Consider the following 14197-nt stretch of genomic DNA (forward strand, 5'->3'; position numbering starts at 1 on the left):
CCTGTGCATTTTTTAGAATATAAAATCATGCACATGTCCTTATGACCGCTGTGAAGTCAGACTATAAAACAGTAGTGAAGTTTATTTCAATGCAGAGAGACTGGACATTCACTCATCGGGTGACTTATTCTTCTTTTCAATTTTATTAATTCATTCACAGTGATATATAACAATTCCAGTGTTGCTATCAGTCATATTATTGGGGTTATGGGGAGGTTATGTGCAGGTCCAATCCTGCTCCTAGAGGGCCACTGTCCTGCAGTTTAGCTCCAATTACACACCTGAACCAGCTAATTAAGGTACAAGGCATATTAGAAGCTTCCAGGCAGGTGTGTTGATGCAAGCTGGAGCTAAACTCTGCAGGACAGTGACCATCCTGGACCGAGTTTGGACACTCCTGGGTTATTGAATAAAAAGGAGCTGAGTGCTTTTTTTTCTTTTTTTCTTTTTTTTTAAACCTTTACTGGCATTCTTGATTTCATTTTTTTCCCTCTCTCTTTAGATTTCAGTTGCAGAATTATTTATACCTGTATTATTTGAGTTTGTGGACTGAGAAGACGGACCAGGAGAAAATGAATAACTCTGCAGTGAACTTCACCACGCCTGAAACATTCACCAACTTCACATCATCTTCACTTCATGAAGGGGAAATACTAGAATGTTTTACATCAGGCTTCAATTTCATGTTTGGTTTTCTTATACACTCTTATGTTTTGTGGCTCACCGTCAAAGGGACAGAAAGCAGCGTTGCATCAGAGTTCCTCAACCTCAATCTCTCTGTTTGTGAGATCATGTTCTCTTTAAATTGTTTATTAAGCATAGTGGTAAATACCATAAGATTTAAAGGATTCACAACATTGCCATCATTTTTACAAGGACTTGCGTTCACTGGTCGTCCTCTGTTTCAGTGTCTGATCTGTGTTGAGCGTTACCTGGCTGTGGTTCATCCTGTAACCTTTCTGAAGTACAAACCTCTCAGATATAGAGTGATCTGCTGCACTGCGGCCTGGATAATTATTCTTGGCTCCTGTTTGTTCTGCATGTTTTCTTCAATCTCAAATATGTTTTACATATATTCATGGTTTTTCTCAATTCAGTTGCTACTTTTAATCTCCATTCAGTTGTTTTGCCTTTTGGTCATCCTCAAATCTCTGAAGCAGTCAGGACCAGGAGAGAGAGGGAGAGAGAGAGGTGTGGAAAACCACATGAAGAGAAGAGTGTTTATTATCATTCTAATAACTACTGTGAGCATGGTCATAATGCTTGTTCCATATACTATTACTGGGCTTGTCACTGCTGTGAAACAATATTATGCAGCTCTTTGGTTTTTTAGTTTTATGTGTTTTATGTTGGCCGGTTTTGTACAACCTGTTCTTTACCTGCAGCGGACCGGGAAGCTATCCTGCCTTAAAGCTAAATCTGTGACAATTTGTTGAGGTACTTTTCTCAGTTCTAAGAAAAAGTGCTTGTGATCTGTTTAACTCAGTCTTACCATCTTTGTCATTTTAATAATTACTTCTGGCTCTGCATTTTCACATTCAAAATGAATATTATAGTATGTTTTTAGCACATTTCCTTGTTTTTTACTTCTGCACTTTTACTGGGATAACGGAGTACATATACTGTAAGCCTATATTGAGTATAATTAATAGACTGTAGGAAATGCATTAGAAAGGGTGGATGATTTGGTTGAACAATTTCATGATGTTTCAGTTTATTGAATTTGACTTTTTTTTTTTATTAATTTATTGTGATATGAACTATGAAATTATTGAATGACTAAATATTTCCAGTCCAGTTGGTAAACAAAATCATTTACTGTTTTGAAGCCATGCATCTAAACTCCACTGAGGACATCTGCTGGTTATATATAGCCTTATAAATGCAATATATATATATATATATATATATATATATATATATATATATATATATATATATATATATATATAACATTTTCTAAAAATCAACTAAATGTGCAAAGTTCCATTTATAATATAAGTAAATACAATCAAAGATAAAATATCTGCAACTTGCCTTCAGTGGAATCACTTACAGGTGCCAGGAAGCACTTCTAGATAACCCTCCCACATCAATTTACCATATTTCCTCAATTTATTATACTAGCCAAATTAGTTCACGTAACAGAGCATTTGAAGCACTATTATCATTACTACAGTTGTGAAATCATTTATTTAAAGCAGCACAACCTGAGAGACTGGAGTTTACTCTTCAGGTGACAAATTACTTTTTTTATGCGTATTCTTTTATTGTGATGAGTAAATGTTGTGGTTGTTATCCTGAGTAGTCTAAATTACCGGAATTGTATCATTTTTAAGTCAATTATAATTGGAATGAAATTATTTTCTGTAGAATTACACATAAGGGTTTTTCACACTGCACTTACACACTGTAAACCCTAACGCTCAAAATACTTAATTCGTTTGAGTAGGACAAACTTAGATTAAACAAATTAGTTCAGAATTAAATTAACTGTTATGAGTATTTAAAACTTTCTTTTACTTTTGAGTTCACAGCACTGACATATTTCAAGTAAACTAAACTGTTTTGCCCATGCTTTGCCCATGGCACTCGAAAGGAAAAGTAAATGCTAAAATCAAGTGTTATATAATGTTTTTTGTCCAAGATTAATGGTAAGGGAGATTGCGGTAACTCAAACCATTTGAGGAAACTAATTTCTTCAAACCATTTAAGCGTTAAAACTAATATGTATAAGTACTCTAAACTCATATGCATTGAGTTAAATTCACTTAAATTTTAGAGTTGGTTTAGTCAATCATAATAGTAAAGTCAACTTAAAGATTTTAAGTTTATTCCACTCATTCAGTTTGAATTCAGGTAACAAATCTAACTAAGTCTTAACAACTATATCATTACTTAAATGGTTTGAGGAAACCGATTGAGGTAAATGGTTTAAGTTAATCTAACTCAAAGTAATAAAGTTACATAAGACTAAGCAAAACTTAACATTGGCACAAAATGATGACAGAACAAGAGGGTATTCTTAAGTATTTATTGAACAACAACAGTTACTTCACAAAATGTTCAAGCATAAAACAAAATAATTGGGCTGTCATGTCAAAAATATAACTTTAAAACAATCTTAGATTTTTTTCCCCCCCTCCAATAAGACCGCACAAACAAGGAAATATGTTTGTTTAAAAATTTCAATTTTAAAATTGTAAAAGTTTGTAAAATTAAAATAATAATATAAAATAACTATGTTCTAACACCACCAGAAACAGAGTAGATCATTTTTATGTAAGAAAGGTAATTCAACAGCACTTTCTGTACGAACTAAGTGTACTCCAAAGGCAGTGCACTGACTTGGCAGACATCACCTCATCTTCAAAGACAATCAAAATATCCAGTGGGTTAAAGGTAAAAAGTTCCCTCTTCCTCCTCAACAGCAATGATGGTGAGTGTTGCCTTCTGCACCTGGTCAAGCTCCTTTTTCTAAACGCATTGGAAAAAAAAATATTGTGTTAGTGTATGTCACCACATATAAAAACAACCCTTGACAAAGCAGACACCATATTTAAATTTTCATAAATGAAAATAACATTGTGAAGGTTTTGGAGTACTGTTTACTCAATAGGGTGTGCTTATTTAAAACCCTGTAGTACTTTAATTTTCACAACATGTCTTCAAGAGTTGTTTGAATGTTCATTTTTATTAATAAAAATTTTATTTGGCATCAACGTAAAGTTATTAATTTATTACACTAACTAAAGAAAAGTGGTGCTTAAAGGGTTAGTTCACCCAAAAATTAAAATTCTGTCATTTATTACTCACCCTCATGCGTTTCCACACCCGTAAAACCTTCTTTCATCTTCAGAACATAAATTAAGGTATTTTTCATCAAATCTGATGGCTCCGTGAGGCCTGCATCGGCAGCAAGATATTGAACACTTTCAGATGTCTAAAAAGCTACTAAAACATATTTAAAACAGTTCATGACTACAGTGGTTCAACCTTAATATTATAAAGCGACGAGAATACTTTTTGTAAGCCAAAAAACAAAAGAACTTTATTCAACAATATCTATTGATGGAAAACACTGCTTAATGAAGCTTTACGAATCTTGTTTCGTATCAGTGGTTTGGAGTGGCTATCAAACTGCCAAAGTCACATGAACCATTGACATTTCAAAACACTTGATGTAACAAAGCCTCGTTTACTGAAATCAGTGACTTCGGTGCTCTGAACCATTGATTCGAAACAAAAGATTCATAAAACTTTGAAGTTTCATGAAGCAGTGTTTTGAAATCGGTCATCACTAGATATTGTTGAGAAGTCGTTATTTTGTTTTTTTTGGTGCACAAAGTATTCTACTCACTTTATAATATTAAGGTTGAACCACTGTAATCACATTAACTGTTTAAATGTTTTTAGTAGCTTTCTGGGCATTAAAAGTGTTCAATATCTTGCTGGCGATGCAGGCCTCACTAACATCTGATTTCATCAAAAACATCTTAATTTGTGTTCTGAAGATGAACGAAGGTCTTACGACATGAGGGTGAGAAATTAATGATAGAATTTAAATTTTTGGGTGAACTAACCCTTTAAAAGGATAGTTCAGCTTCAAGAGGAACATAAAAACACAGTTACTCACACCATGCATTTATGCTCATGTCAGCAAAAAGCTTAAAATGTTGCTAAGTAAATATAATGTTGTTTTGACCTACCTTGTGTCTTAAAAACATCGGTAGACTCTTCTTTACAGATAGTAAGACCCACCAGATCGTAGTTCGAATGACATCAAAGCCAAAAAATGCAGCCCTTGAAAACAAAACACAAAATTAGGTTAGTTTAACTCACAATTAAACAACATTTATGGGCAGTTTATTTTTATGATTCATGATAAGACAATTTTCAATCACTGCAACCTAGGATTAGCAATTAATTGACACCTTTATACAAACCCAAGTCAACTTCAGGATAAGTGCCAGTGGAAAATAACACAAAAGATAATTTTTCTTTCCATATTAATAAAGTCAGCTATAACCAGAACTTAAGACGTAACCAGTATTCTTCTGAAGCAATACAACATGATAAGACAGACTGAAATTTAAGTTGTTATTCACTCTGCCAATACAGAAAATGGTGACAATACATTATCAAACATCATTGGTCCTTGGAGGTCATGATGCCATTCATGTGGTGTGTAAGAACCAATATAGCTTGATGTTAGTTGAGGTTTGTATTATTTTTTTTGTGTGTGCTGTGTATACATTGATCAATATGTTTAGATTTAAATTTCATTATAATAAGTTGCAAAAACATATATTGTATTGCTTCAGTATACTTACCATTTGTGCTGCAATAAATTTATGGTCATCATTACATACATTTGCAAAAATAGCAATTTACCCAAAAATTTAAATTGAAGAAAGATGTATTTAACATGTTCATAACGTGACAATTTGCATTTCGTACCATACTAAAGCCCATAGATTTGTTCAATGTGAATTCTACTTACTCATATTATTGTAGCCATGTTGATATCACACCACCTTTCAACGTCTTTGCTCTGAAAAGATTAATTTCAAAAGCATGACAACAAATTGTTATTATGAGTTTCAAATTAGAAAACGTGAAGAGCAAATAACAGTCTTAAATGTTAACGAACGTTAGCAGAACAGCCATAAACGATCCTCGAGCCTCTGTTCACCGGGGCTTCGGCTGCTTTAGTAAACTGAATTAGCATTACAAGGATATACTACATGAAACTTACGAAGCGGATCATAAATAAATATTAACAATAAGTTTAAAGGTTGTAATATAGGGAATGGGTGGGTTTACATTACCTGTTGCTGTAGATTCTGTGGCGCGCGAGAGATGTTGAATAAGATCTGCCAACCGTCTCAAAACATAAAAGTCGCGTTATCTGAGTCCGACTGTGAGAAAGCACAAAAAAGATTTCTTAATTTACCACAGACAACCTGTGGGGTATAAAACACAGCATATCACCTGCCGTCGATAACTTGGATAGTGTGTTAGCTAGCGGCCTGGCGCCTCAACTGTTTGCTAGCAAACGTTAAACAAATTAGTATTACTGAGTTGGTTATCTTCGGCTAAATAGGTACGAGAATAAAACCGAAAACGTTCAAAAGTGCACCGGACTGGGAAGCTATCCTGCCTTAAAGCTAAATCTGTGACAATTTGTTGAGGTACTTTTCTCAGTTCTAAGAAAAAGTGCTTGTGATCTGTTTAACTCAATCTCACCATCTTTGTCATTTTAATAATTACTTCTGGCTCTACATTTTCACATTCAAAATTAATATTATAGTATGTTTTTAGCACATTTCCTTGTTTTTTACTTCTGCACTTTTACTGGGATAAAGGAGTACTGTAAGCCTATATTGAGTATAATTAATAGACTGTAGGAAATGCATTAGAAAGGGTGGATGATTTGGTTGAACATTTTCATGATGTTTCAGTTTATTGAATTTGAATTTTTTTTTTTTATTAATTTATTGTGATATGGTGATGTGAACTATGAAATTATTGAATGACTAAATATTTCCAGTCCAGTTGGTAAACAAAATCATTTACTGTTTTGAAGCCATGCATCTAAACTCCACTGAGGACATCTGCTGGTTATATATAGCCTTATAAATTACATATATATATATATATATATATATATATATATATATATATATATATATATATATATATATATATATATATAAAACATTTTCTAAAAATCAACTAAATGTGCAAAGTTCCATTTATAATATAAGTAAATACTATCAAAGATAAAATATCTGCAACTTGCCTTCAGTGGAATCACTTACAGGTGCCAGGAAGCACTCCTAGATAACCCTCCCACATCAATTTACCATATTTTCTTAGTTCACGTAACAGAGCATTTGAAGCACTATTATCATTACTACAGTCGTGAAATCATTTGTTTAAAGCAGCACAACCTGAGAGACTGGAGTTTACTCTTCAGGTGACAAATTACTTTTTTTATGCGTATTCTTTTATTGTGATGAGTAAATGTTGTGGTTGTTATCCTGAGTAGTCTAAATTACCGGAATTGTATCATTTTTAAGTCAATTATAATTGGAATGAAATTATTTTCTGTAGAATTACACATAAGGGCTTTTCACACTGCACTTACACACTGTAAACCCTAACACTCAAAATACTTAATTCGTTTGAGTAGGACAAACTTAAATTAAACAAATTAGTTAAGTTAAATTAACTGTTATGAGTATTTCAAACTTTTTTTACTTTTGATCTCACAGCACTGACATATTTCAAGTAAACTAAACTGTTTTGCCCATGCTTTGCCCATGGCACTCGAAAGGAAAAGTAAATGCTAAAATCAAGTGTTATATAATGTTTTTTGTGCAAGATTAATGGTAAGGGAGATTTAGTGATTAATGTTTTGTTATGCTAATTTAGAAGAGTTGGTCATGGTGACAAGTGCACTGTAAAACTGAACAGTGAAATTAATTAAATTAAATTAGTTTGTTTCACTCAAATAATAATAAAAAGTTCATTGTGCTTAACAGAAAAAAAAAGTTGTGTGAACTCAAAATTTCATTGTAGCAAGGTGAACTTAATATGATTGAGTTGAGTTGCAGCAGATTTCTAATTCCCAGCATGCTTTGCTTCAGACTGTATAAATGTTGAAATTAAGTGTTATTTTGTGTGTTTTTGCATAAGATTAACATAGGGAGACATAAGTTAGTGTTTAATGTTGTGTTATGTTGGGATTGACAGGGGGTTCTGTTATGTTAGTTTTGTAGGGTTACCATTCTGGTGAAGAGTAGACCGTGTGGTTAGGTTGAGGATGGGCTGCAAAACTTTTAAGACCACATATGCTCTATGTTGTTTGATTACATACATGCAAGTATATATTGACAGTCTCTTTGATAGTTATAATAGCATGTGTTTTTTGCTAACTAACATTTAACCAAGATCTGAATGTGATGTTTATGTAAATTAATTATATGTACTTGAGTGGGGCGAGGCTGAGAACTGTGGGAGCGAAGGAATGCCAGAGATGTGATTGTTAATGAGAGACACCTGTGCACCACACTGGCCTTGCTCCACTTCCATGGCTCTCGGCCCCGCCCCACTTGTCACAAAAAAAATTAAGTTCTACTAACTTAAAAAAAATAAGTTAGTTAACTTAAATGTTGCGAGGTATTTCCTCAAATGTTTTGAGTATTCTGAACTTATTGAGTATAAGTACAGTGCATAAGCCCGCTGGTCATCATTGTTCTAAACCAAACTTTTAGGAACATTTCACACTTGTATTTTAGCGTGGTTTTAACCAGAATTATGAAACACTGCTCCAGAAAAGTGTTAGCACTGCTTTTGCTGTGTTTTAGCCAGGATTAATGGTCAACCCCAGGTAAATTATGAGCAGTATGAAATGTGCATCAAGATAACCAATGATTCTGTTTACCAAGGGTTTAGAATGACTGAGGGTTAGCTATTTCAAGCCCTAATTGTGGTTCATTAAAGTGACACATGTTACTGTGTATTTGCTTTATCTTCACATATTCTCATATCAGCTGATTAAAATTTTTATTGACATCCAAGTGGTCTTCTAACCCTATACGGTATTTTTACACTTTTCTCTTTAGGCTAGATCATATTTGCAACATATTTTCTCTGAGCTGAGATAGACATGGACTCTGTTGTGAACTTGACCACACCTGAAGCTTCCACAAACATCACAGCATCTGCCTCTGCATTTCATCGAATACACATGTTAGAGATTTGTCTGCTGAGCAGCCATTTCATGTTTGGTCTTCCTACACACTCCTACATCATATGGCTCATCATCACAGGAACAGGAAGTGGAGTCGCATCAGAGTTCTTCATCCTCAATCTCTCTGCTTCTGAGATCTTGTTCTCTCTGGATTCTTTATTCAGTATATTGGGAATAACCATACAATTTCGATTCTTCATAACATTGTCAGTTTTTCTCCAAGGACTCGGCATATCGGGCCACCCTCTGTTTCAGTGTCTGATCTGTGTTGAGCGTTACCTGGCAGTGGTTTATCCTGTAACCTTTCTGAAGTTCAAACCTCTCAGATACAGAGTGATCTGCTGCTCCGTGGCCTGGATAATCACTCTCGGATCCTGTTTATTCTGCTTATTATGCAATAATAATGCCTATAGATGGTTTCTCTCAATTCAATTACTCTTAGTTTTCTTTATTGAGTTGTTCTGCTGTGTGGCTGTTCTCAGAGCTCTGAAGCAGTCAGGACCAGGAGAGAGAAGGAGAGAGAGAGAGAAAGAAAACCACATAAAGAGAAGAGCGTTTTATCTTATACTAGCTACTACTATGAATATGGTTATCATGTATTTGCCATACTCTATTGTTGCATTCATCGCTGTTCTGACGCAACAGAATATTCCTGCTCTCTGGTATATTAGTTTCATTTGTTTTACGCTGGCTGGTTATGTTCAGCCTGTTTTTTATCTGCATCGGACTGGGAAACTTGTGTCCTGCCTCAGTTCTCCAAAAAACAGCAACTGACTAATCATTATTTCCATTTAGCAATTTATGATGCAAGTTTGGCCCCCAGGCTGTTCTGTTTATTTAAAGAAGTACACCACCTTAATGCAGATTTACTTATTTTATGTCTGTCTATCTCATATGGGTTAAAGCAAATGACTGTAATTTTGTTTAGGATTTTTAAAATAAAACAACATTATTATATATTATATCATCCTTTTTAAGGCATTAGAAATTATTTTACTGAACCTGAAATACATAAATTAATGTGTAAATGAAACCAAATACAGATTTAGTTAGTGCAGTCTATTATTCTGCAAACTTGTTCTCATTAGTAAAACAGCATCAAATGTATGTTGATTGTCAGACCGTCAAAATTCTTGTTTAATTCTTTGTCTACTCTTCTAGCTTTGGTCTTCCTCAATGGATATATCTGATCAAAAATGGAGTTAGTTTGTGAACACATATATGTGCAACTTTTTCAGTGTTTGTCTTTCAAATAAAAGGAATCAATCTCTGACACAGTCACTTATTTTCATGTTCCAGGTGTTCAATGCATTAGTGAAGCTTAGTATTTGAAGCTTACGATATTACAATTGTTTTTTTTATTTTTTTATTTCTTTATTTATATATATATATATATATATATATATATATATATATATATATATATACCATTTGTCTTACTGACTCTGTAATGATTAGAGATCATGTTGTGTAGTTTTTACAGTCCATGCACGTTTCATATAACATTAGTAAGCATATATATTGTGGTTTGTTTGAAAAAAATAAAACAATCTCTAACAAATAGTCATATATTTTGTAAAAATAATGTTAATTAAAATAATAAATAAAAAAATACAAGTAGCCATATACTGTTAAAAACAAAAACAAACAAACAAACAAAAAAAATTACGGCAGCCGTGGTTTCCAGAACTTCCCCTTAAAAAAATACAGCAGCATCATTCTAGGTTTTACGGATTTAACTTACAATTTAAAATTTACAGTTAAAAAAAAAAAACATATTTCATTAACTGATATATCATGTTTATGCTGCCTTCACATGCTCTCAGAATTATCGTAAATACCAATTTCCTAGGCAAAAAGTGCACATGAACTCCCTCCCATTTCGAAAGTTTAATGCGATGAGCTCTAAACCACGACTTCAGAAGTGGGAATTGTCAAATGTCAGATAAAGCTCTGTGTTTAGTTCCGTTCAGTTGTCTGTTGTTGTTGCATTTAACCTGTTTTTCTGTTCATGATTTGGTTAGATTGATTTTGTTTTCAATAAACTCTGCCTAATTCACAACATGTGTGTACGCACCAAGGTTATAATCGTTAACGAAAACGAACGAAAAAACGAAAACTAGGTGGGAAAAAACATTGTCGTTAACTGAAATAAAATAAAAACGAGGCATTACAAAAAAACGATAACTAACTAAAACTGTAATGTGTGTTTGGCAAAACTAACTAAAATAAAATAAAATTATAGATTAAATGTCCTTAGTTTTCGTCTTCATCAATGTCTTTCATAGAGCAAATAACGTTTAGCTGCATTTCCTTTCCCTGCGTCTCTCACATACACGCGCGCACACACACACAGCCCCTCCAGTCAGTGCACACCGCGTCTCCATGAGAACGAGTGTTCGACTTTGAAAGCAAGTTCGCTAAAGGTTGGTATCTCGTGAACACCTTTACACAAACACACATTAAAAAGTGGTATAAAAATATTTTTAATTCTGAATATAACTTTGTCAGCGTGTTAATGTCGACGCGAGAAGCGATTGCTACTGCAGCACGTTAACTAGACGCAAGTTTGAGGTAAAATGCATTTGGGTTGTCGATGTCAAAACACTATATAAGCTCAGCTGTGATTCAAATATTAAATAATGTCATTTGTTTACTCTTACACTGAATATTTGCTGCTTCAATCCAAATGTGTTTGCATAATTCACCCAAAATGAAAATTACTGTGAGAAAAAAATCAAGTTTACAGAGTTTTAGTGTCACTGAAGGTAAACCTGCGTTGGTCATGGTGGTTAACGTTAACTTATCTCTCTTAACGTGCTCTTGCTGAATGGCAAGGATTGCACTATGGACTATTGTACCTTTTGTATGTTTTCATTTTTTTTTTTAACTGTATTTTATTTTTCATAACGAACAAGCTGCGATGTCACATTTCCGCTGATTTGTTGTGTGTGCGTGAGGCGCGGGCGCGATCAAACCAGTGCCCAAGGCAGTCGACCGGAAGTTGAAGTCGGCCGCGTGCTGCCATCTTGTAGCAGAACTTCACTTGCGTTAGCATCCCATTGACTCCCATTCATTTTGGCGTCACTTTGACAGTGAATAACTTTACATCTGAGGCGTTTAAAGACTCCATTTGTCCATTATTTATTTCCAAAGATACACGACAATGTATAAAGGGCTCCATTACCTTCTATGTTACATTATGGCCCCGTAGAAACAGTTTTTGTAAAAATAAGCTAACGATTGCGTCATAACCACTCGACTCTCTGTCGCACAGTAGAGAAATTACCGTACAGACAGGAGGAGAAGCTCGCAGGCAATCGGGGAGATTATCTTAATATGGCGTACTGGCGTTACATTTTAAAATACTATACAAAATAATTAATCAGAATACTTACTCCTGCTCACTCACGCCAAAGAACTCCCCGCTCAAGCTCGCCGTCTCTGCAAGATTAACGATGGCAGTTTGCACGCACAGCTACTAGAAGATTTACATCTGTCAGACAGGTTGCTGACGTCATCAAGCTTAGTGTGAGTCTGCGCGTCAGAAACGGAAGTGCTAAAAATCGCTAAAAATGGGCTTCACTTGACTCAATTGAGTTCCAATGGGGTCGCTGTGTCCATTTCTTTTACTGTCTATGGATCAAACAGCTGTCTTTGCAGGGGACTTGCCTCATCGTCATGGCAACGGTTCGTAGTCAGGTCAGATTACGTCAGAGTTGGTTGCCGTTTCTTGGATGCTCAGACTACCAAACTAACGCCGATTAAACATGTTCAGTCTGGTGAAAACCGACTCAGACCAACGCCAACAGGGGTATCACACCGATCCGATCAAACTCCAACAGACAAGTTTGTTGGCGCGGTGTGAATTGGCCTTTACACTGAATGTTTGCTGCTTCAATCCAGACGAGTAGGCTATTGTAAATTTAGTATAGGGTGTGAAAATTGTACAGCTGTGGTATTTGTATAGGGTGTGAATTCTGTATAGAAGATGTGTAGATTTTTGGTAGATTTTTTGGCAATTTTGTGAAGGTGTCACACACACTAAAAAAAATTGAAAAGCTGTATTTAAAGTTTTTTTTTTTTTTTTTTGTTATTTGTTATGTTCTTTTCTCAGATTGAGCTCCCTGACAATCTGACAGAAATGTCTTGTTGTGGCTTAAAAATGGGTTGAAAAGGCTACATGCGGTTCATGTATGTCTTCTTTAGTCTGTTGGCTCTTTAGGTTTTTTTACTGGCACACGTCACTTACACATTTTGCACTTACTGCGGAGTGTCGAGACTGTTTACATATTTGTGCCCATATGTACATTTTATGTACTGGTTTTATTTTTGAATGAATATTTTCTAAAATTGTATGATGTTTTTGTTGAGCTATTATTACACAATACTTTTTCTGACCTTTTTGAATCTTGCCCCTGACAAATAACCCAAATTACAAAAAAAGACTAAAACTAACACTAAAACTAATAAAAACTAAACTAAAACTAAGCATTTTCAAAAAATAAAAACTAAACTAAACTAGCAAACCCACTTTAAAAACTCATTAAAACTAAACTGAATTTGAAAACAAAAAGTCAAAACGAAATAAAAATAAAAACTAATGAAAAATGCAAAACTATAATAACCTTGGTACGCACATGATTTTTTCTTAATATTGTTCCAATGTTAGTGAATTTTTATAGTTGTCAGGGTTTGAGTTTTATTCATGTCTGTTTCTAGGTTGGTTTGCTTGTTCTGTTAATTAGTTCTGTCCCCTACCTGTTTGTTTCCATGGTCACTGATTGCTTTAGTATTCTGTTCAGGTGTGTCTGGTCAATTATCTAGTTAGTTCCACAGTATTTAAGCCCTGTGTTTAGTTTGGTTGTCTGTTATCTAGTGATGGGGAGATTGAGGCTTTGTGAAACACTGAAGCAGTTGAAGCAAATGTGCCGTAATGATTCGAGGCTTCGAAACAATCTGACACCTGTCTCCATGGTGACCCCTAGTGGTCAGAACAGTGTAAAAGCAACAAAACTCAGGCCAAACATGCATTAAAAATACCCTTTTACAAATGTATTGCAAAAGTTTTATTGAAAGTAAAATCAATCAAATGGAATTAACTAATCATCTAATAAGATTAAATATAGAGTGTCTGTATAATATGTGTTCTTTTATCAATTTTAAAGGCTTGTTTCTCTGTTCCATGGCTCAAGCTAAACAGGCCAATAAGAGATTAATAACTACCATTATTAATTTTAATTATTCTAATGTATAATTAAAACATCTACAAATGTATAACACTGATCGGAGATCAGGTAAAACCATAGGGCAACGCCCTAGACACTTGTTCAATAGTTATCAGTGAATCTACATGATCATCGCCCTCTACTGGTGAACCATTGAAATTTCGAACTGTTTCGAAACGTTTCGAAGCCTCGTTTACTAAAATCACGT

At 34.3% G+C, this 14197-nt stretch overlaps 1 long non-coding RNA gene across 1 annotated transcript; it reads right to left on the minus strand.

Annotated features, from left to right (window-relative positions):
• Nucleotides 1-3157: 3157 nt before the first annotated feature.
• Nucleotides 3158-6546, minus strand: LOC125253390. The gene is made up of 3 exons (XR_007181433.1): nucleotides 5504-6546; nucleotides 4710-4803; nucleotides 3158-3477 (listed from the first exon to the last, which is right to left on the minus strand). It is a non-coding gene; the product is annotated as an uncharacterized LOC125253390 (long non-coding RNA).
• Between the last annotated feature and the right edge of the window lie 7651 nt (nucleotides 6547-14197).

Source organism: Megalobrama amblycephala, linkage group LG18 (assembly GCF_018812025.1).
Source record: "Megalobrama amblycephala isolate DHTTF-2021 linkage group LG18, ASM1881202v1, whole genome shotgun sequence".
Taxonomy (NCBI): domain Eukaryota; kingdom Metazoa; phylum Chordata; class Actinopteri; order Cypriniformes; family Xenocyprididae; genus Megalobrama; species Megalobrama amblycephala.